The sequence below is a fragment of the Macaca mulatta genome, chromosome 13 (assembly GCF_049350105.2).
Source record: "Macaca mulatta isolate MMU2019108-1 chromosome 13, T2T-MMU8v2.0, whole genome shotgun sequence".
NCBI classification, from domain to species: domain Eukaryota; kingdom Metazoa; phylum Chordata; class Mammalia; order Primates; family Cercopithecidae; genus Macaca; species Macaca mulatta.
Window position 1 is genome coordinate 8,578,891 of NC_133418.1, and position 24,400 is coordinate 8,603,290.

The 24,400-nt window shown below is 41.2% G+C and overlaps 1 protein-coding gene and 1 pseudogene across 1 annotated transcript in view; both read left to right on the top strand.

The window, feature by feature from the left end:
* NMS (neuromedin S) overlaps window positions 1-24,400 on the top strand; it is a 78,204-nt gene that overhangs the window by 1,335 nt on the left and 52,469 nt on the right. The gene's annotated exons all lie outside the window — the stretch shown is intronic.
* On the top strand, window positions 5,562-8,100 carry LOC710119 (ralA-binding protein 1-like; annotated as a pseudogene).

Sequence of the window (24,400 nt, forward strand, 5' to 3'; positions counted from 1 at the left end):
GCATGGTGGCACGTGCCTGTGATCCCAGCTACTCAGGAGACTGAGGCAGGAGAATCGCTTGAACCCGGGAAGTGGAGGTTGCAGTGAGTTGAGATCTCACTGCTGCATTCCAGCCTGGGCAACAAGAGCAAAACTCCAAAAAAAGACAACAACAACAACAAAAAAGTGTGGTACTAAAGAATATTGGAGAGGATGCATTTAAAGTACAAAGCACAGTTGTCCCCCAGTAGTAAACATTGCAACAAACACACACTATTGTCACCGTTGTTACTGCATTCCTAAGATACTGTTCAAAACTTTAAAAGATGGAGTCTGTTCTAGAAGCTTACACATTGACAACTAAGGTAACTGAGGGTTTTTTGGGGGAGTTTTTCCAAATTATTCTAGTTCCTCTTTTTTTCCTATAAATGAACTTCTAGAAAAATATTAGTATTTAGTCTTTTTTTTTTTTTTTTTTTTGAGACAGAATCTCACTTTGTCTCCAAGGTTGGAGTGCAATGATGCCATCCAAGCTCTCTGCAACCTCTGCCTCCTGGGTTCAAGTGATTCTCCTGTCTCAGTCTCTCAAGCAGCTGGAATTACAGGTGCATGCCACCACGCCCGGCTAATTTTTGTATTTTTAGTAGAGACGGGGTTTCACCGTGTCAGCCAAGCTGGTCTCAAACTCCTGACCTCAAGTGATCTGCCCACCTTGGCCTCCCAAAGTGCTGGGATTACACGTGTGAGCCAAATATTTAGTCTTTATAGCAGGAGGATTGTTTCTAAAATAGCAGTTCTCAAAGAGTGATCTCCAAAAAGTGGATCTTTAGGCGTCTCCAACATCCTTTTGGAGGATCTGCAGTGACAAAACTGTTTTCATGGTTGTATTGGGACATTATTTGTCCTCTTTACAATGTAGACATTTGCTCTGATTGTTCAAAAGCAAGCACAAATCCCAGCAGCGGAACAACACCAAATCAGTAGTAACTGCATCCTTCAGCACCGTGCTGTTGCAATAAAAGCAAACACAAAGTGTCAGTGAAGAATGTCCCCCGTGAAGCAGTCATGCCCCTCGGGACAGGGTGGGAAATGCACAGAAACACTTCTGCTGCATTCCAAGGATGATGGTTGCTGAAGGCCATGCCCTTGTGCAATGGCCTGCAATGCACAAGCTACAGCTCTTTTTTATGGACCACCATTTTTACTTGAAAGCAGAACTGACAGACAAACTGCAGTGAGTCAGATTTGGGCATTTGGCAGACATTTCCTCCAAAATGAATGACATGAGCTTGTCACTTCAAGAAAAACATTGCCAGTGATAACATTCAAGCTTTCAAGTGAGCTTTCAGATTTTGCAAAACCCAGATCCATCAGTGTAAGTTTGACAGCTTCCCAATATTTAAAGATTTTTCTGATGAGATCAGAAGTAGTACTAACAACTAGTTGTAAAAGAATATTGTATAGTGATCAGCCAATTGTAGTGTAATAAGAAATACATATTTGGCCTTTGATCCTGGTTCCTGACTGATATAGTTTGGCTGTGTCCCCACCTAAATCTCAACTGTAGTTCCCATCATCCCCACGTGTCATGGGAGGGACCCCGTGGGAGGTAATTGGATCCTAGGGGCAGTTACCTCCGTGCTGCTGTTCTCCTGATAGTGAGTGAGTTCTCATAAGATCTGATGGTTTTATAAAGGGCTTCCCCCTTGGCTCAGCACTCATTCTCTCTCCTGCCGCCCTGTGAGGAGGTGCCTTCCACAAGATTGTAAGTTTCCTGAGGCCTCCCCAGCCATGCAGCACTGTGAGTCAATTAAACCTTTTTTCTTTATGAATTACCCAGTCTTGGGCATTTTTTCATAGCAGTGTGAGAACAGACTAATACACTGACATAAAGCACCTAAATCCCTTGGGAGTTTCCTGAGTGATAGAAATGTCTTTTGTTCTAATGAAGCAACTCTTGCTGGGCCCCTAAATATTTTCAGATGGGGACTGGTCATTGGAAAAACCAGGCCTTGTATAGAAGCCTGCAATTTTCAGCCCTATACCCAGTCCTCTGGAGAAACGAGAGGGGCTGGAGATGAAGTCAATAATGGATCATGTCTGCGTGATACAGCCTCCACGGAAACCCCTAGACCACAGAATTCAGGGAGTTTCCAGATTGGCGAACACATTCAGGTGCTGGGAGAATGGTGTGCCCAGTGAGAGCATGGAAGCTCTGCACCCTTTCTACTTACTTTGCCCCATGCATCTCTGCCATCTGACTGTACCTGAATTGTATCCTTTATAACAGGACATAAACTGGACATAGTAGGACATAAACTGCCTTCCCAAATTCTGTGAGCTGTTCTATCAAATTACCAAACAAGAGGGAGGGAGTCATGGAACCCCCGATTTATAGCCAGGCTGGAAAGAAGTGGGGTAATCTGGGGACCCACTTCTTGCAACTTTCATCTGAAGTGAGGGAAGTCTTGTGAGACTGAGCCCTGAACCTGTGAGGTCTGACTGTAACTCCAGGTAGTTAGTGTCAGGATTAAACTGAATTGTAGGACAGCCAACTGGTGTGTAGAGAATCAGAGAAAGGGTTGTTGGTGTTGGAAAACATGCCAAACTGATGAATTTTAATGTCACCGAATATAAAATATTCACTGATAGGGTTTTGGATTCCACATTGTACTAACCTTTAAACATACCACTTGTTGAGTTTGGGTGTAGAAACTCAAAATACCCCCAAATTATCTTAAAAGATGAAAATATTTCTTCCTTTTTCTACTTATCTGTGTGAGGAAGGAGTTTCTTCATATTCTTTGACCAAAATATTGCAACAGATTGAGTGCAGAGAGAAGTGTATGATTCCAGCTGTCTTCTATTAAGCCAGACATTAAAGAGATTTGCAAAAAGGTAAACAATGCCATATTTTTGTTTTGAAAAATATAGCTATTTTTCCTTAAAGTATGCTATCTAAAGTAACATATAATGGGAATATTCATTTTCTAAAATGGATTAATAAAGGTTTTTAATTTTGCAGTTTTAATTCTCATGTTATAAGTATAGATGGATGTAGCCCAGATTAACAAAAGCTCTTTGGGTTCCTTGATAATTTTTAAGAGTGTAAATGGGGTCTCAGGCCAAAATGATTGAGAACTTCTGTTCTCAAAGAAACCCAAATTCTTAATAATAAAAGGAAAATATACTAGGTTCTTTAAGAACCCCCTACTCCTATCCCACCTACTACGAACTGAATATTTCTGTTTTGAACCAAACCAAGGCCCTTCCTGAAAGTGGAATAATAGAACAGATGCATCTAGAAAAACCAAAATATCTCTTACAGGGATTGGGTCATGTGGAGAACCATCTCCTACACAGGTAGGGATTTGCCAGTTCCCCTCAGCATTCTATGACAATTTGATAAATTTCTCCCCTATTCTTCATTTTGGGTTCAACATGTATGAACTCAGGGTCCTATAGTGCTGGGTGCTAGAATCTGACATTGTTTTCCCTCCGGCCTCTTCCCCAGCTCCTAGCTGTGCCACAGAGAAGCTCCTGCAGTTTCCGTGTCAGCTAGAGGAGGGGACAATTCCTAGAATCCTGGGCCTCTTAGTCCTGAACTCTCCTCTCAGTATACAGAGTGGCTACCAGTCACTCAGGCTTTCTTGGGGTTCCTTTAAGAAATGGGTTTGGAAATGACTTCTTGGCCACTCTTGGCAGTAAATGTAATCGAAAATTGCGGAGAATACATATCTCGGTTCCTTTCTCTGAGCACACTGAAAAGTTCCATTTGGCTCCCTTGGTGGGTATATGAGAAGCTTACCAGAGTTGAAATGAGACTCTGTCCAGGGTAAAGTTGCAGGAGAACTGTAGTGTCCACAGCCAGGCATCTCTGTGTTATACCATAACTGAGAAATGTTCAGCCAGAGGGCCCTTTTCAGTAGACGTAGAGTTGGAGGCAGGGATTACAAACCCACACAAGCTGATTTCCCCTTCCTATTTATAGATGGCAATGCAGTTCAAAGACTTTTTGTTTTTAAGTAGGAGATGGCTGAATGAAACAAGTTCGATTCTGTACTCTAGCCCTTGGAAACCTTTGGTGTGTTTATTACAGTCTTAATGGGGAGCAGTTTTGCCTTGTTAAGAACTTCTAAATTATCTAAAACATAATAGGGCTGCACATTTGGAAAAAATCAACAAGAGAAATTATTTCATATTTTAAGCCCAAGAGACATTTTCAATATCTACATTTAATTTTTATTTTCACTAGAGGTGATGTTTTGCTATGCTGCCCAGGCTGACCTTGAACTCCTGGCCTCCAGCCATCCTCCTGCCTCGGCCTCCCAAGGGCTTAGATTACAGGAGTGAGCCACCATGCCCTGCTAAGGCCTGCATTTTGAATTCCTGAAAATATATTTTAAAACTTACCAAAATGGGAAAATTTTTAAAAGTGCTGAATTCTTGAGGTGAGATCACAGACACCTCCCACTGTCAAGTCAGACTGCATTTCCAATGGAATTGGCTAAGGATATAAAATTATGCTGTAAGTGACGTGACCCCACAGAGTTGGTTTGGGCCCCATGACTGGGTTCTGGCTAATGAGATGTGCGTGGATGTGATCTAAGCCACCCCTAGGGCTCACGCATAAGGACATGCCTGTGATCCTGAAGTTTTCTTCCCCTGATGTGTGCCACGTGTTCTAGAAGGCGGACACACAAGATGAAAGCAGGTGTGATCCCTGCATCACCATTTGGAGGAAAGTTGCATTATCCTCATGGAATGTGATGAGCAAGTAGTTGATACCTATTGTTTTAAGCCAAGGATAGTTCAGGACATATGATTTACACAGCACAGCCTGCCCTAATACAGGATACCAGTTCAGTGATGAAAACACTGGACTCAAAGTCAGGAGGCGTGGATTCTTTGATGTTGAACTATAAGAATTTGTTGGTTTTTAACAATTTTTGATACTCAAGTGGCAGTTTCACATGATTCACCACAGTAATTCATGTGACCCCTGACCAGCTTGATATGTGACATTGAATTAGTCCATTACTCCCATCTGGATCTCACTTTTCTCATCCGTAAAAATCAGATCTAATAAACATCTATAGAACACTCCACCCAGTAACAGTAGGATATACATTCTTCTCAAGGACACATAGAACATTTATCCTGATATTTATGCTATAGGCTAATCTGTAAAATAAGCCCCAGTACATTCTTAAAAATTAAAATCATACAAAGTATGTTCTTTAACCACAATGGAATTAAACTTGTTAATAAATTAACAACAGCAAGAAATCTAGGAAATTTACAAATAATGTGGAAATCAAATAACACACTTAAATAACCAATGGGTCAAATAAATCACAAGTAAAATTAGATGTATTAGTTCGTTTTCATGCTGCCGATAGAGACATACCTGAGACTGGGCAGTTTAACAAAAGAAAGAGGTTTAATGGACTTACAGTTCCACATGGCTGGGGAGGCCTCACAATCAAGGTGGAAGGCAAGGAGGAGCAAGTCACGTCATCAATGGATGGCAGCAGGCAAAGAGAAAATTATGCAGGGGAACTCCTCTTTGTAAAACCATGAGATAGGCAGAAGGTGGCTCCAGTGGCTGTGGTGGCAGCATGAGCATGAGGAGGTGGTGGCTGTGGCCGGGCACAGGCATAATGGATAGGTAACAGAGAAGACCTCGTCCCTTCCTAGTCAGGACATCGCATGACCAAGTGCTTCCTGCCCCCCACCAGCAACCCCAGTGAACACCACGGGTTGGAGCATGGCAGTGGGCTTACCCAGACCCCCAGCTCTGAAGAGATCAGCCTTACTAAGTTTCCTGGATCGTACTGCACTGGCGAGCCCTCGCCTCCCCATGACATCCTCCACAAGCCTCCTGATACAGTGTCCGATGAAGAGAAAGACCATGGGAAGAAAAAAGGAGATTTTAAGAAAAAGGAAAAAGGAAAAGGAAAAGAGGAGTGAAGGCTGTGCAGCCTTTCATGAAGATAGCTCTGGAGATGAGGCAGAAAGTCCTTCTAAAATGAAGAGGCCCAAGGGAATCCATGTGTTCAAGAATCCCAGCTTTTCTAAAAAGAAGGAGAAGGATTTTAAAATAAAAGAGAGACCCAAAGAAGAAAAGCATAAAGAAGAAAAGCACAAAGAAGAAAAACATAAAGAGAAGAAGTAAAAAAAAAAAAAAGTCAAAAACTTGATAGCAACTGATGTTGTTAAAACAGTGGAAAGAAGGCCGGGCGCGGTGGCTCAAGCCTGTAATCCCAGCACTTTGGGAGGCCGAGACGGGCGGATCACGAGGTCAGGAGATCGAGACCATCCTGGCTAACACGGTGAAACCCCGTCTCTACTAAAAAATACAAAAAACTAGCCGGGCGAGGTGGCGGGCACCTGTAGTCCCAGCTACTCGGGAGGCTGAGGCAGGAGAATGGCGTGAACCCGGGAGGCGGAGCTTGCAGTGAGCTGAGATCCGGCCACTGCACTCCAGCCTGGGTGACAGAGTGAGACTCCGTCTCAAAAAAAAAAAAAAAAAAACAGTGGAAAGAAAAGAAGAAAAAGAAAAAGCCAATTTAGGAGCCAGAGGTACCTCAGATTGATGTTCCAAATCTCAAGCCCATTTTTGGAATTCCTTTGGCTGATGCAGTAGAGAGGACCATGGTACATGATGGCATTTGGCTGCCAGCCATTTTCCATGAATTACGTAGAGAAGTATGGCATGAAGTGCGAAGGCATCTATAGGGTATCAGGAATTAAATCAAAGGTGGATGAGCTAAAAGCAGCCTATGACCAGGAGGAGTCTACAAACTGTGAAGAATATGAGCCTCACACTGTAGCCAGTTTGCAGAGGCAGTATTTGCGAGACCTTCCAGAGAATTTGCTTACCAAAGAGCTTATGCCCAGATTTGAAGAGGCTTGTGGGAGGACCACGGAGACTGAGAAAGTGCAGGAATTCCAGCGTTTACTCAAAGAACTGCCAGAAGGTAACTGTCTTCTGATTTCTTGGCTCATTGTGCACAAGGGCCATCTCATCGCAAAGGAACTGGAAACAAAAATGAATATGCAGAACATTTCTGTAGTGCTCAGCCGAACTGTGCAGATCAGCAATCTAGTCCTGTATGTGTTTTTCACACATGTGCAAGAACTCTTTGGAAATGTGGTACTAAACAAGTGACAAAACCTTGGCAATGGTCTAACATGGCCATGATGCCCACACTGCCAGAGACCCAGACAGGCAACGAGGAGGAGATCAGGAGACAGGAGTTGCTTTTGAATTGTTTACATCAAGATCTGCAGGGTGGGATAAAGGATTTGTCTAAAGAAGAAAGATTATGGGAAGTACAAAGAATTTTGACAGCTCTCAAAAGACAACTGAGAGAAGCTGAAAGACAGGAGTGTGAAACCAAGATTGCACAAGAGATAGCCCGTCTTTCAAAAGAGGCTGTTTCCAAAAAAGAAATGAATGAAAATGAAGAAGTTATAAATATTCTCCTTGTTCAGGAGAAAGAGATCCTGACTGAACAGGAGGAGGTCCTGGCCATGGAGCAGTTTCTGTGCCAGCAGATTGCCTCAGAAAAAGAAGAGATTGCAGAAATTCAGAGTCGCCAGCAGCAGGGCTTAAGCAAGACTGAGGAGTACTCCTCCAAGAGCGACAGTGAGGATGAGGAGGAGCCGCAGATCACTCTGGAAGATTTACAGAGACAGAACGAAGAGGTGGAAATAAAGAACGATCATTTGAATCAAGCAATTCACAAGGAGCGTGAGGCCATCATCGAGCAGTTCTAGCTGCTCCAGATGCAGCCAGCCACGGCCGAGCAGCAGGCGCAGGAGGACGAGGAGCCCGAGTGGCGCACAGGTGCTGTCGAGCCGCCCAGAGACGGCGTCCTCGAGCCGATAGCAGCTAAAGAGTAGCCAAAGGCAGGCAAGGAGCCTGTGAAGCCATTGCCCAGCAGGGACAGTAAGGAGACGTCCGTCTGAGCAGCCTGCGCCACCGTCTAGAGTCCGCGAGACTGAAAGGACCCGTGCATCTTATTGTAACCCGGGGGCCAGGCCGGCTCTCTCGCTGTACATTCTGTAAAGGTGTCTTCTCTTCTCACACTCTTCCTCTGTCACACGTCTGACTCCTTCGCATCAGGCTTAAGTTCCATGGGAGGACAAAGCAGTGGATGCATTGTGGGCTTTAGGGACAGATGAGTTTTCCAGATAGTGTCAGCGTATTAATTTTCTTCCTTAACTTGAAATAACAATTTTAACCCTTGAGCGGCTTCTTTTTAAACCAAAAATCGTCTTTCTTTGCTTTTTTTATCGCAGCAGAATCAGGATCTCCTTTTCATTCAAAGGGGAACCACACCAGGTCAATGCTGCGCCCTCCGTGATCTCTGGTACCTTCACTCTTGCTTGTGCCTTCAACACCTTCTTGGTGCAGATCCCTATGGGGGAGCTGCCTCAGGTTCTCTGACTGGTCAGAGCGGCACCTGGTGGGTGTTCCCTGGCCCGCCCTCCTAACTCTCTCCTTCTGCAGTTCAGTTCTAAACCACAGTCCATAAGCCCGAGTCACCAGGATGGCCTATCTGGCCACAGACGGGCTGCCTGTGGAGTCCGCCCACCTACCCCAGGCAGCGCAGGCCAGCCGAGAGGCCGCCCATTCCCACTGGTTCCTCACTGGGGGGACCAGAAAAGGCCTTCCCACTGGGTTGGTCGAAGGTAGTCACCTTGGCCTGGTGCATCCACAGAGGATGTTGCTCAAACCAGAAATCTTTTAAACGACTGACCTTCCTTAAAAACAGAATGACTCCGATTGCTTGCTTGGGCTAGAATGTACACGTCTTCTTGCCTGAATAAGCCATATATGTGCTCTGAAACAAAAGTTTGAAATTACCCATATCATCTCAGTGAACCTACTGGTGGGTTCCCAATTGACAAAACTGAGCAATAATAAAAAAAAAATTCCTTTCCTTTGAATCATAGCTGTGATTCACCCCGCCCCATTTTCTTGTTTCTGGTCCATCCAATGAGACTGATGCTCTGATGCTCTGAAGCTTCTGGGAGGCCGGGCTCTGGAGGCAACGTGCTGCAGGTGCACTCTGTCAGAGTGAATAGCACCGTGAGACAGGCCAGGCTCGTGGCTCGGAAGACAAACCCCACACACACTCAAGGAAACGAAAACAAACCCCACCCGAGGGCACTCTCCTCCTGCTCCTAGGTAGTATTTATTTTCAGCACCTGTTTGATGCAGTTTTTAATCCTCTACCTATTGCACTGTTGTGAGTCATTGGCCATTATTTGATTTTTGTACGGAAAAAGAAAGCTTTCTTATAGAAATCGGCATACTGTTTTTTAAATCTGGAGAGAAGATATTCTGGTGACTGAAAGTATGGTCAGGTGTCACATATCAATGTGCAAATGCCTTCTTGCTGTCCTGTCGATCTCAGTACATTCACTTTATAGCTGCTGGTATTACCGAAGCTTCCTTTTTTGTTTGTGTAAACTCTAATTTCTATCAAGGTGTCATGGATTTTTAAAATTAGTATTTCATTACAAATGTCTCAGCATTGGTTAACTCGTTTTTGCCAGGACCATTATTGATCAAGCAAATAAGTTCAACAGCCATTTGGGAAAAGGAAAAAAAACCCATCAGATCTCATGACACTTATTCACTATCGCGAGAACAACATGGGAAAGACTTGCCCCCATGATTCAATTGACTCCAACTGGTTCCCTCGCACAACATGTGGGAATTCAAGATGAGATTTGGGTGGGGACACAGCCAAGCCTTATCATTAGAAAATACTTTCAGGTGAATGAAAATGAAAGTACAACATACCAAATCTTACTGGGATGTACTGAAAGCAATGCTCAGAAGTTTATAGCTGTCAGTGTCAACTTTTAAAAAGAAAAAAAAATCTGAAACCTAACCTAATCTTTCACCTTAAGAAACAGTACAAAGAATAGCAAACTAAACTCAAAGCACGATGAAGAAATAAAGAAGAGTAGAAACAAATGAAAGAGAAAATAGGAAAACAATAGAGAAAATCAACTAATGAAAAGTTTTTTGGAAAAGATCAACAAAATTGATACACCTTTTCCTAGCCTGACCAAGCAAAAGAGGAATCAAATTACTAAAATCAAGATTGAAAGAAGGAACATTATTACAAACCTTACAGAAACCAAAAAGATCATATATCAATTGTATGCCAACAAATTAGAGGACCTAATGGAATATACACATTCCTAGCGAAACAAACTAGGTAAATTAACTCAAGATGAAATAGAAAATTCAGATCAAACCTTAAGAAGTGAGAGATTGAATTAGTAATTTAAAATTTTCCTACAAAGACACAGCCTACTTAACTTCACTGTTAAATTCTACCAAACATTTAAAAAAGAATACCAGCACTCCACAAACTCTTCCAAAAAAACAGAAGAGGATGGAATACATCCTGTATTCGTCCGTTTTCATGCTGCTGATAAAGACACACCTGAGACTGGGCAATTTACAAAAGAAAGAGGCTTAATGGACTCACAGTTTCATGTGGCTGAGGCGGCTTCACAATCACCTCGGAAGACAAAAGGCACATCTCATATGGTCGCAGAGAAGAGAATGAGAGCCAGGCAAAAGGGGTTTCCCCTTATAAAACCATCAGATCGCATTAGACTTATTTGCTACCATGAGAACAGTGTCAGGGAAACTGCCCCCATGATTCAGTTATCTCCCACTGGGTCCCTCCCACAACATGAGGGAATTATGTAAGCTACAGTTCAAGATGAGATTTGGGTGGGGACACAGCCAAACCATATCACATCCCAACCCATTCTCTGAGGTCAATATTACCCTGATACCGAAACCAGACTTAGATATCACAAGAAAACAAGAAACCAATACTTTTTATGACTATAGACACAAAAACTCTCAACAGAATACAAGCAAACTGAATCCAGCAACATGTTAAAGAATTATAAACTATAGCCAATTGGATTGTATCCCAGGAATTAAAGGTTGCATTAATATATATCAGGACAAAGGACAAAATCATATGACTAAATAGAATCGGAAAAGTCATTTGACAAAATTTAACTCCCCTTCATGATAAATACATGCAACAAACTGGGAACAGAAGGAAACTTCCTCAACCTGATAAACATTATCTACAAAAATCCACAAATAACATCAATGAGAAAAGACTAAAAGCTTTCCCTCTGAGATCAGGAACAAGACAGGGATGTCTGTTTTCATCGTGTCTCTTCAACATTCTGCTTTCATCAGTTTTTTCCAACATTTTATTGGGGCTGTAGCTGGGACAGTTAGGCAAGAAAAAGAAAGCATCCGTGTTGGAAAAGAAGTTAAACTATATTTGCAAATGGCATAATCTTTCACATAGAAAATCCCAAAGTCTCCACCAGAAAACTATTAGAACTAATACGTGAGTTCAGGAAAATTACAGACTATGAGATCAAGATATAAAACAATTGTGTTTTTATAGACTAGCAAAGAACAACCTGAAAATGAAATTAGGAAATGATTGTATTGAAAAGAGCATATAAAGGAATAAAATTATTAGGGATAAATTTAACAAAAGAGGTTCAAACCATATACTCTAGAAATATTTTTGAAAGAAATGAAAGAACACCTAAATAAATGTAAATGCATCCCATGTTCATATATCAGAGGACTTAATACTGTTAAGATATACTCTGCATGTTGATCTACAACTTTATTGCAATCTTCATCAGAATTCCAGCTGGCTTCTTGGTAGAAATAGCCAATCTGAAGCTAAAATTCACATGAAAATGTAAGACACTTAGAGTGGCCAAAACAGTCTTCAAAAGGAAGAGCAAAGTCTGAGGAATCACACTTCTTGATCTTAAAATGTACTACAAAGCCACAGTAATCAAGATAGCATGGTAACAGCATAAGGACAGATATATAAATCAGTGGGATAGAATTGAGAGTTCAGAAATAAGCCCTCACATTTATGGCCAATTGGTTTCCAACAGGAGTGCTCAGACAATAAAATAAAAAAAGGAATAGCCTTTTCAATAGATGGTACTGAGACAACTGGTTAGCCAAGTGCAAAAGAATTAATTTAGATGCCTCTCTCACACTTACACAAAAATTAACTCAAAATGGACCAAAGACCTAACGAGCTAAAACTAAAAATCTAGTAAAAACATAGGCATAAATCTTGTAACCTTGGGTGAGACAGTATCTTCTTAGATATGCCACCAAAAGCACAAGCAACAAAACAAAAAAATAGATAAATTAAAAAAAAAATTGTGCTTCAAAGGATACTATCAGGAAAATGAAGAGAAAACCCACAGAAATTTTTTGCAAATCATTTATATGTGTATTAGTCCATTTTGCATTGGTATAAAGGAATACCTGAGGCTGGGTGATTTATAAAGAAAAGAGGTTTATTTTGGCTCACGGTTCTGCAGGCTGTGCAAGCATGGTGCTAGCAACTGCTTCTGGTCAGAACCTTAGGAAGCTTTTATTCATGGTAGAAGGTGATGGGGGAGCAGGTATGTCACATGGTGAGAAAAGGAGCAAGAGAGAGAGTGGGGAGATCCCCAATTCTTTTTAACCAGATCACACATGAACTCATAGAGTGAAAATTCACTCATTACCATGAGAAAGGCACCAAGCCATTCATGAGGGATCCACGACCATGACGCAAACATCTCCCACTAGGTCCCTCCTCCCACACTGGGGATGACATTCGCACTTGAGTTTTGGAGGGGACAAACATCCAAACTATAGCAATATGATAAAGGACTAACATCTAGCATATCTACAGAATTCTTACAGTGGAATAATAAAAAGACAAATAGCCCAATTTAGATATGGGTAGAGGATCTGCATATACATTTTCCAAAGAAGATATACACATGGCTGATAAGCACGCGCAAAGATGCCGAACATCATTCATCAGTAGGGAAATGCAAATGAAAATCACAAATACCACTTCACCCCCACCAGGATGGCTATAATGAAAAAAGACGATAACAAGTGCTGGTGAGTTATAAGAAATGGAGCCCTTACACATTACTGGTGAGAATGTAAAATGGAGCAGTTGCTTTGGAAAACCTTTTGGCAGGCTGGGTGTGGTGGCTCACGCCTGTAATCCCAGCACTTTGGGAGGCAAAGGCGGGCAGATCACCCAAGATCAGGAGTTCGAGACCAGCCTGACCAACATGGTGAAACCCTGTCTCTACTAAAAGTACAAAAATTAGCCGGGCATGATGGCACATCCCTGTAATCCCAGCTACCTGGGAGGCTGAGGAGGGAGAATCACTTGAACCAGGGAGGCAGTGGTTGCAGTGAGCCAAGATCACACCACTGCACTCCAGCCTGGGTAACACAGCAAGACTCCATTTCAAAAATAATAATAATAATAATAATAACTTTTGGCAGTTTTTAAAAATGTTAAATGTAGAGTTACCATATAACCCAGCAATTTCACTCCTAGGTATACACCCAAGAGAAATTAAAATATGTGTCTATGCAAAAACTTGTACATTAATGTTCAAGACATTGTTATTTGTAATAGCCAGAATAGAAAAAACACATATTTCCATCAAGTGGGGAATTAACTTTTATTTTTATTTATTATTATTTATTTGAGACAGGGTTTCACTCCTGTCACCTAGGCTAGAACGCAACGGTACGATCTTGGCTACCTGCAGCCTCTGCCTCCCAGGATCAAGTAATTCTCCTGCCTCAGCCTCCCGAGCATCTGGGACTATAGGTGTGCAGCACCATGTCTGGCTAATTTTTGTATTTTGTGTAGAGACAGGGTTTCACCATATTGGCCAAGCTGGTCTTGAACTCCTGGGCTCAAGTGATCTGCCCACCTTGGCCTCCCAAAGTGCTGGGATTACAGGTGTGAGCCACCATGCCTAGCCCAGTGGTGAATAAATTTTTTAAATGTGGTACATTCATGTACTGGAACATTATTTGTCAAGAAGAGGAGATGAAGTACTGACTCATGCTGCAACATGGAGAACTTGAAGACATTATGCTAAGTCAAGGAAGGTAGTCACTGAGGACCACAGTTTCTGTGACTCCACTTATATGAAATGTGCAAAAAAGGCAAATCTATAAACAGATCATAGGTTAGTGGTGATTGGGGGCTGGAAATTGAGAATGACTACTAATAGGTACAGGGTTTCTTTGGGGGGTGATGAAAATTCTGAAATGAGACTGTGATTGTTGCACAACTTTGTGAACATCCTAGAAACCTTGAAACTACATACTTTAAATGGGTGAGTTTTGTGATATGTGAAATTATATTTCAATAAAGGTGTTACCTAAAAACGCGGGTGTGGGCCAGATGCGGTGGCTCACGCCTATAATCCCAGCACTTTGGGAGGCCAAGGTGGATGGATCACAAGGTTAGGCATTCAAGACCAGCCTGGCCAACATAGTGAAACCCTGTCTCTACTGAAAAAAAAATAAATAAAACTTAGCCAGGCATGGTGGCATGTGCCTGTAATCCCAGCTACTTGGAAGGCTAAGGCAGGAGAATTGCTTGAACCCAGAAGGTGGAGGTTGCAGTGAGCTGAGATCATGTCACTGTACTCCAGCCTGGGTGACAGGGTGAGACTCTGTCTCAAGTAAATAAATAAATAGATAAATAAATAAAATGTGGATGTGTTGTGATTTTAAAAATACCCTAACTGTGATGGTTCATTGTGTGTGTCAGGTTGACTGGGCTAAGGGATGCCCACATAGTTGTGAAATTATTTCTGGGTGTACCTGTGAGGGCATTTCTGAAAGAGATTAGCATTTGCATCAGTAGACTGAGGAAAGAACATCTGAGCAGCCATCACTCCATCCACTGAGGACCCAAAAGAACAAAAATGTGGGGGAAGGGTGAATTCTCTGTCTCTCTCCTTCAGCTGAGAATCCATCTTCTCCTGCCCTTCAACATTGGAGCTTCTGGTTCTTGGGCCTTTGAACTCAGAATAAATTACTTTACTGATTCTCCAGCTTGCAGAGGGCAGATGGTAGAACTTCTCAGCCTCCATGATTGTGTGAGCCATTTCCAATAATAAATCTCTCGCTCTCTTCCCCTCTGCCTCCCCAACACACTCACACATCTATGTGTACTGCTATATATATTGCATCTACTATGTATGTATATATGTAAATAATATATACACACATATGCATATTATATATATATGCACACTATGGTTCTGTTTCTCTGGAGAACTCTAATACCCTCACGCATACTCCAATTCACTTCGTTGTATGCATCAAATGAATGGAATCGTAGGTGGAAAGAATGCTCAGCTACTGTTCATTTCATTCTGGCTTTGTTGACTGGTAAATCACTTGACTTCTGGGCTTCCATCTTTTAATAAAAAATCAGTCTGTTATTTTGAATGACTGCTGGGTTCCCTTCCAGCTCTAATACCCTATTATTTGGTAGAAGCTCGGCCTGAATCCATGCAGTCACTGTAGGAAATATACGTTTATATCTGGATCTAGGTCCTGTAACAAAACTAGCAAAATATGGAAGGAAAACTGTAGAAAAATGAGAAATAAGGAGAAAATGTAAGAAATGAGTAAGCTGATTTTTGTGTGTGGCATATAGCTAGATAATTACCCATCCAGCTGGTTGAAAATATAATCACTATTTTCTCTCCAATCATGGAAGGGTGAGACCTATTTTTATGTGTCTTATGGTAAGGAGAATGCTAATTAAAATAAAGTTAACTGTTTTCTTTTTTCATACAGGGTATGTTGCTCAGAATACAATTGTGGGACCATCTCTTATAGTAAAGTAATGTAGTGCTAGGTTGGCACTTGAAAAATTGGTCCCATCTCTCTTCTAATATAGAGCTCACATCGCATGAAAAAATGTATCCCTCTGAGAGAAGACCTATTAATAATAAAGCATGAATAGACCGCAAGTACAAAAGAGTAACAAACTCCTGCTTTCTCATTACTGAATATCTTAGGGTTGATATCAGGAAATCTCTGCATCAATTGCAAAGTTGGAAACTCACCACACATGTGCTTTATTTTCTTTACCATCCAAATCTCTTCCTGATAATAATTTAGCTGCAAAGGAGGTGCATTGATTCTTCTGAGCAGTGGGCAACCACTTGGAGCATGTAAAAAAAAAATTGCGGATCTGTGGGCCAATGTTTCTCAAGTAGGTCCAGGTGAAACTGGGAGAACCTAATTTTTAAAAGCTCCCTAAACAATTCCAGTAAGCAGCCAGGTTTGGGAACACTGACCTAATCAAGGCCCCAAACTGATGGATATAGTCAGTACTCAGATGCCACTGACTGTAATAAGATTCTATGTTCATTTAGAAACAGTTTTTGTAGGAACAGGGCAAAGAAACACTACACTGATTGTACTAAAACTTTTTTTGCAAAGTAATCACATATCCCTGCAATTGCGTACTTTTTTTTTTCTTTCAGGACTACTTTCAAAGTTTTAGTCTAAGTCCTCTTTGTTTTTAGAGTCTGAAGACTGCCCTGCTTCCCTGGCAATAATACACAGCATTGTGGAAGCGAGCTGCCCTCCGTAATCCGAGTGTGTGATCTTGATCACTTGAGAGCTCTCAGAACTGAATGAGTGATTCTGAAGCACATCAAAGAATACTAGCATTTTATCTGCATTTTCTATTTGGTAAAAATAGTTCTATACACACCCTTACCTCCCCTTAATTGGACCACTCATTACTGGATGTTTAAAAGCTCTTTTTCCAACTTGGCTAGAGGCTTTTGACAATGAGTAATCCAAAACACTGAAATAGACCATTGCAGTGTGTACATTGGTTACCATTGGTTACAATCACCTCTGCTAGCTTTGGGCATTCTGTGATAGGAGAGGCCTGAGAATTCCCCCAGCCTTTAAATTGCTTTGCTTTGTACACCCAAAGACACTGTTTCAATGCTGCATTGCAGTTGTAAGCCTTTTCTTTCTAAATGAAAATTAAGAATCCAAATTCAAGTTAAAATTTAGCCACACTCAATGCCTGTAATCCCAGCACCGTGGGAGGCCAAGTTGGGCAGATTGCTGAGCTCAGGAGTTCAAGAACAGCCTGAGCACTATGGTGAAACCCTGTCTCTACAAAAAATACAAAATTAGCTGAGTGTGGTGGCTCATGCTTGTAGTCCTATCTACTTGAGAGATTGAGGTGGGAGGATCGCTAGAGAGCAGGAGGTCAAGGCTGCAGTGAGCTGAGATCGTGCCACAGCATTCCAGCCTAGGTGACAGAGCAAGACCCTGTCTCTTAAAAAAAATAAAAAAATAAAAAAATCAACCACATATGGGTCCTCCAAAGTAATTTAGCTAACTGAGGTGACAATGGGATGAACACTGCCTTCATGAATGAGTTTGTATATGTGCAGGCCATGCCAACTATGTTTTCTTCTTTATGGTCGCCAGCAAATTTCTTTGCTATCAGTTGTAAGAGGCCATCAAGGATCCAAGTGATACCCTAATTCCTAGTAAGAGTCAAAGTAAATAATATCTTAAAAGAAGTCACTACTCTTAACCTCTATTGAAGCCACTCCATTAAAAGCCACTGATAAACAAATTAACTCATTCATAGATGTTTTTCAAGTATTCACTGTATGCCAGGTACTGCACAAGGTTCTAGAGAGCCATAAATTATTAAGAACAATAGCAAACACTTATATAGTGCCTACTGTATGCAATCTATGTTTTTCAAACTGCACATAGCAACCCATCATTTAAAAGGATAGAAGATAATTGAATCAGAAATAGTGGAGTGCTTCCTTCTTATGAAGGGTAAGAATTATTTCATAAGGCTGGGTGTGGTGGCTCACAGCTGTAATTCCAGCACTTTGGGAGGCTGAGGTGGGAGGATCACTTGAGCCCAGGAATTCAAGACCAGCCTGGGCAACCTAGTGGGACCCCATCTCTACTAAAAATAAAAAATTAGCTAGGTGTGGTGGCATGTGCCTGTCATCCCAGCTACTTGGGAGGCAGAGGTGAGAGGATCGCTTAAGCCCAGGAGGTGGAAGCTGCAGTGAGCTGTGATTGCAGCACTACACTCCAGCCTGGGCAACAGAGTGAGACCCTATTTTTTAAAAAAAGAATTGTTTTATAAAAGCTTTATTTTATACATATACTCACACACTTCACACACTCACAGATCTATGTGCACTGGTCACAATATAACGTTTTTTGTATTGTTTTGGTCAAAAGTTTTAAAATCAGTGATCTACAGAGTAATTACAGAGAAATGTGCATTTTTTCACATTTTTAGTCACATTACAAGAAAATAAAATTATAGGCCAATATTTCTCAGACAGAAAACTCTTAAGTAAAATAATAGCAAATTGAATTCAATTTGCTATTGAAAAGGGTTAATGCATATGACCAAGTAGAGTTTATTCCAGGAATGCAAGGCAGGCTTAATATTTGAAAGATAACGAATATAATTTACCACATTAAAAGAATAAAGGCAAGAACAGTGTGATTATTTCAGTAGATGCAGAAGAAGGCATTTGATACAATTAAATACTCACTCTTGATAAAATTCTCAGCAAACTAGACACAGAGAAGAAAATGTTCATAATCTGATAAAAGGCACCTACAAACAAATAAAAATAAACAACCCCCCCAAATCTTATAGCTAACACTATATTTGTTGGGTGAACAAGACAAAGCAATACACTATCACCATTTCTATTCAACATTATCCTGGAGGGATCTTAGTTTAGAGAGAAAGAATAAAACTATCTTTACAAACAGATGAAATGGTTGAGTACAGAGAAAAACCAAACAATTAGATATATTAAGTCATTTAATCCTCACAACAACGCTATAGCTGGATAGAGATTTTCTGAGATTAATATTTTCCCTCCTTTAAATGTTTGGAAGACTTCACTAGGGAAGTTTGCTGCTAAAATTCTTTTGTGAGAAAGTACTTAATTATAGACTCAATTTTTAAAACAGACGTAAGGCTATTCCAAATTTTTATTTTTTATTTAAGTTTTAATACTCAGTGCTTTGGAGAAAATTTTTCCATTTATCCAAGTGATGTGGGTTGGCTCTGTGTCCCCACCCAAATCTCATCTTGAACTGTATTCCCATAATTCCCACGTGTTGTGGGAGGGACCCAGTGGGAGATCATTTGAATCATGGAGGTCGTTTCCCCCATACTGTTCTCATGGTAGTGAATAACTTCGTGAGATCTGATGGCTTTATCAGACGTTTCCGCTTTTGCATCTTCCTCATTTTCTGTTGCCACCGACGTGTAAGAAGAGCCTTTTGCCTCCTTCCATGATTCTGAAGCCTCCCCAGCCATGTGGAACTGTAAGTTCAATTACACCTCTTTTTCTTCCCAATTTCCGGTATGTCTTTACCAGCAGCATGAAAACGGACTAATCCACCAAGTTTTCGAATTTATTTGCACAAAGTTATCCGTAATGTCTTATTATCTTTTAAATTATCTGTCGAATCTGAATTGAGGTTTCTCTTCTCATTCCTGACATTCATCATTTGTGTTTTCTCTTTTTTCTTGTCCAGTCTTGCTAAGATTTCTAATTTATTTAGAAAAATATTTTTTAAAATCCAATTTCTGGTTTTATTGATTTTCTCTGTTCCAGCCTATTTTATTAATTTCTGCTTTTATGTTTATTCCACCTCATCCTTTTATTGCCTATTCTTTTTGAATTAGAAGCTTAGATTATTTTCCAACGTTCTCTTTTCTGATATTTGCACTTAAAGCTCTAAATTTCCCTCTAAGTACTACTTTGGCTGTACCTCCTAACTTTTGATATGTAAGGTCATCATTCAGTGCTTGTTCTATTTAATTTGGCTCGCTTTTTCCGTCAATGTCCAGTTACTGTTTCTTTTCTTTTGTCTTAGGGAGTTCAGAAGTAGACAGCATAATTTTGCAAACATCAGAGCAATAAGCACATAGTTTCACAAATTGTTTTTCCTTATAATGTATCTAACGAAGTATCTTTTGGCATTGAGTCCTGAAATAGTTTTGATCAGGAGAGCATGTTCTCATTTTTCCCTGCTTCTATAAAGTATGTGAGAAAGAGCATCTCAGAGTCTTTAAAAATATAAACTATTAGGCTGGGTGCGGTGTCTCACGCCTGTGATTCCAGCACTTTGGGAGGCCGAGGGGGGTGGATCACTTGAGGTCAGGAGTTCGAGACCAGTCTGAGCAATGGCAAAACCCCACCTCTACTAAAATACAAAAATTAGCCGGGTGTGGTGGCATGCGCCTGTGGTCCCAGCTACTTGGGAATCTGAATGGGAGGATCACCTGAGCCCAGGGAGGTCAAGGGTGCAGTGAGCCATGATTGTGCCTGGGCAACAGTGTGAGACTCTGTCTCGTGTGTGTGTGTGTGTGTGTGTGTGTGTGTGTGCATGCGCGCGTAAGAGGAAGGTGGGGGAGGGAGAGAGAGAGAGAACTAAGCTCTGAATTTTTTTAACATCCCCCAATTCCTACCTAAGGGGTCTGGGGAGTTACATCTTGTAAACCATAAAGTCTTATCAGAGGGGTTTTTATTTTAACCCTATAGAACGAGGTCTGCTTTCTAACCTGACTCTGGCATAACATCACGTAACAAATAAGGCAAGAAGTCAAAATATTTTAACCCCAAATATATTTCCTTGCCAAATCTTGAAATTGCCCTGCAGAGTTTTCTCTTGTGGGAAAAAAATTCGCATTCTATGGACAATCCCCTTTCCCCCCACTTTTTTCCTTCCTCGCTTTCCAGATCTAGGAGATCAACTAAGAGCCAGGCACCCTTTTAGGTCCGATGAGAAACATTTAACAATCTACTCTCTCTGAGGCCTGCTATCTGAGAGCTTCCACTGCACGATAAAACTTGGTCTCCACAATCTTTTGTCTTAACCTAAACACTTCCTTTCTGTCGATCCCAGTCTTCAGATAAACTCAACGAATTGTCACTTGGAAAATATTTAAGTCTACCTGTAACCTGGAATCTCCCCACCCACTTTGAGTTGTCCCCCTTTTCTGAACCAAACCAATGTACATCTTAAATGTATTTGATTGATGTCTCATGTACTCAATTGATGTCTCCTGTCTCCCAAAAATGTATAAAACCAGGCTGTGCCCTAACCACCTCCGGCATATGTTCTCAGGATCTCCTGAGGGCTGTGTCATGGGCCATGGTCACTTATATTTGGCTCAGAATAAATGTTTTCAAATATTTTACAGAGTTTTGACTCTTGGCTCTTTTTTCATCAAATTATATCTATATATATACACACACACTGTTAAGTGTTATTGTTCTTAACTTCCTTGTATTTGGGCAAATAAGTAAGTGACAATGATCCTCTTTGTCTTAATAAATAAGACTCAGTGTATTCAAACTTTCCAGAGGATGAAGATGCTAAGTATTATAATCAGAGAAATACCTTATTAAGACAACTAATCAGAATTACAGACTTTGTACATATAAAAATTTACTTTCATAGTAACAGTATCTGAAATCCAGTTACATTTGCAAGAACAGCTTTATTATGCAAAACAAACTCTGTTTTCCCAGAGATGTGGAGGAAAGCAAGATGTTTTCGTCTTTTCTTCCTGAGGTATCTCTCACATATGGTTAGAAAGGCCTGCAGTCTAAGACTAACTACTAGAATTCTATTAGCACTGAGAGAAAAGTACAGGCCCAGGAGACTCAAATCTTATAATATGAAAATGAGGCAGAAAAGAATTATTAACAAATGGAAAATGTGGGGCTGCTAATGTTTTTCTTCTACAATTCTGAGTCATTTTATCATGTATGGAAGGCCCTTAAAGATTCATTTTAGCTCCTGATACAGACATTACTTGACTCATGGCACACAGTGGGATGAAAACTGGCCTGGTTAATTGCAGTGCCAGGCTTTCCGGAAGGAAGTAGAAGTTATTTTGATTGTTGAAAATCAGAAAATGTGTTTCAAAAGCCTTCACATTTTGCATAGCCCTTGACTTAGCCCTTCACTTAGATTGTTCTGAGGAAATAACCATTTATATGCGTGAAGATTTAACTGTAAGAGCGTCCATTATAACATCACTTATAATTCTACAAAATCTGCAAAAAGCCTGTGTTCTCAGGCAAGATAAGTATATTATAGTAGAAAATAATGGAGCAAAAATGATGCTGCTGATGGATATTTCATAGTATAGAAGAACATTCATGCTGTATTTTTAAGTTAAAATATGTTTAATACAGTTTTCATATTTTTAAAAAGAGTATATATTTATGGTATATGATATATTATATATTTATGCATTGACAAAAGACCAGAAGGATAAATACCAAATGTTGACAGTGGTTATCTCTTCAAGATTATAGGTGATTTTATTTTCTAAAATAGTTTCTAATATTTGCATTTAAAGAACTTTTAGCTTATCTGTGGTTTAAAAAACTTTTTAAAACATCCATGCCTTGTGTTTGTAATACTAAAAGTAGAACCAATTGGCCAGGCACGGTGGCTCACGCCTGTAATCCCAGCTCTCTGGGAGGTTGAGGCAGGCGGATCACTTGAGGTCAGGAGTTCGAGACCAGCCTGGCCAACATGATGAAACCCCATATCTACTAAAAATACAAAAATTAGCCGAGCGTGGTGGTGCACGCCTGTAATCCCAGCTATTTGAGAGGCTGGGGCAAGAGAATCTCTTGAACCCAGGAGGTGGAAGTTGCAGTGGGCTGAGATCATCGCACCACTGCACTCCAGCAGGCCGGGCAACAGAGTAAGACTCTATCTCAAAAAAAACCAATTGTTCTGTAAATTGCTTTCAGCAATTGAGATATGAATAAATATGGACACTGGCTGTGAAAACTTCCAGATATCTAACATTTGGGTGGTTTGTTTTTGTTTTCTCCTCTGCACCCTCTGGGGGTAAATCTTGTCCCCCAAATCCTCCCTGACCTGTTAGCTGGCCAAGGCCTGGGAAACAAGTCACAACAATAACCATGATAGAGATCCCAGGCCAAGGGACATTTATGATAATGGTGGCTGCCCAGCATCTTTTGACCAACCCTTTCAAGTTTGGAGAAAATTATTGTAAGCCCGAGGGGTTCTTCCTGTCTGCTGCAGAGACAAAACCAATTCGCTGAGACTATGGTATTGTAGTAGAGAAATCATTTAACTAGTGCAGAGCTAGCCAAGCAAGGGGACTGGAGTTGTTACTCAAGTCAGTCTCCCTGATAACTCAGAAGCTAGGGTTTTCATGGATAATTTGGTGGGCAGGTGGCTAGGGAATGGGTGCTCCTGATTGGTTGGGGGTGAACTCATAGGGGTATGGAAAACAGAACAGTCCTCACATGCTGAGTCAACCCCTGGGTGGGGGGGTCACAGGACCAGTTGAGTCATGAGTTCTGGATCCAGGTGGTCGGTTGCCGGAATGCAAAAAAATGAAAAATATCTCAAAAAACCAATCTTAGCTTCTACAATAGTGATGTTATCTATAGGAGCAATTGAGAAAGTCACAAATCTTGTGACTTTTAGCCGCATGACTCCTGAGCAGCAAGAAATTATAGAAAGGCAACCTAAGGGACAATGGCTGGTTACATTTAGCTACACCTACATTTTAGCAGAATTCAGGCCCCTCCCGTAATCCTAATCTTGTGGCCTTTCCTTAGTCTTACAAAGGCAGTTTTGTCCCTGAGCAAGGCAGGAGTTCATTTTAGGGAAGAACTATTAGCATCTTTGCTTCAAAGTTAAACTATAAACTAAATTCCTCCCATGGTTAACTTGGTCTATGCTCAAGACATGAGGACGGCCAGCCTGTGAGGCTAGGGGCAAGACGAAGTCAGCCTTGCTAGGCTTCTCTCACTGTCATAATCTTTGCAAAGGCAGTTCCACCTGTAATCTATTTCACAAATGAAGAAGTCAGAATTCCGGGCTTCCTCATTGATGGAAGCAGGGTTGGTAGCCACCAGATGTGCTATGCACAGCTTCAATCCACACATAAGCAACGTGAGGCCACAGGCTGTGTGTGATGCTTCTGTATGGCTGGTATGGGCCAGGCAGAGGTGTTGGACTACAAGGAGAAGTGGTTGCAAAGATAAGTGTGGGACACAAGTGACATGACAAAAGGAATTCTGGGAAATGTAGTTCAGCCAAGTAGAGCCATGCTGGGGGTAGTTGCAGGGGAGGGGGGTGTTGGGAGTCTTGGGGTGTTGGGGAGTTTGTTGGTCACAGGCCAGGAGCTGCAGAGGGTAGAAGGGAAGGGTTTCAGTGGGAAGTTACAGGGTTGGGGTACAGTTTGTACTTAGCAAAGTGGGGAAAAGAACTCCAGGGATGGAAGGATGGAGACAAAGATTGAGATCCTGAAGAGGACTGAGATCAGTCTTGATCAGTCGGTCTTGGTGGTCTCTAAGTAGAAAGTTCAATTTTCTGGTCCAGAGTACTTAGTTTGCTCTTACAGGGTGTGGGACAAGAACTCCCTCC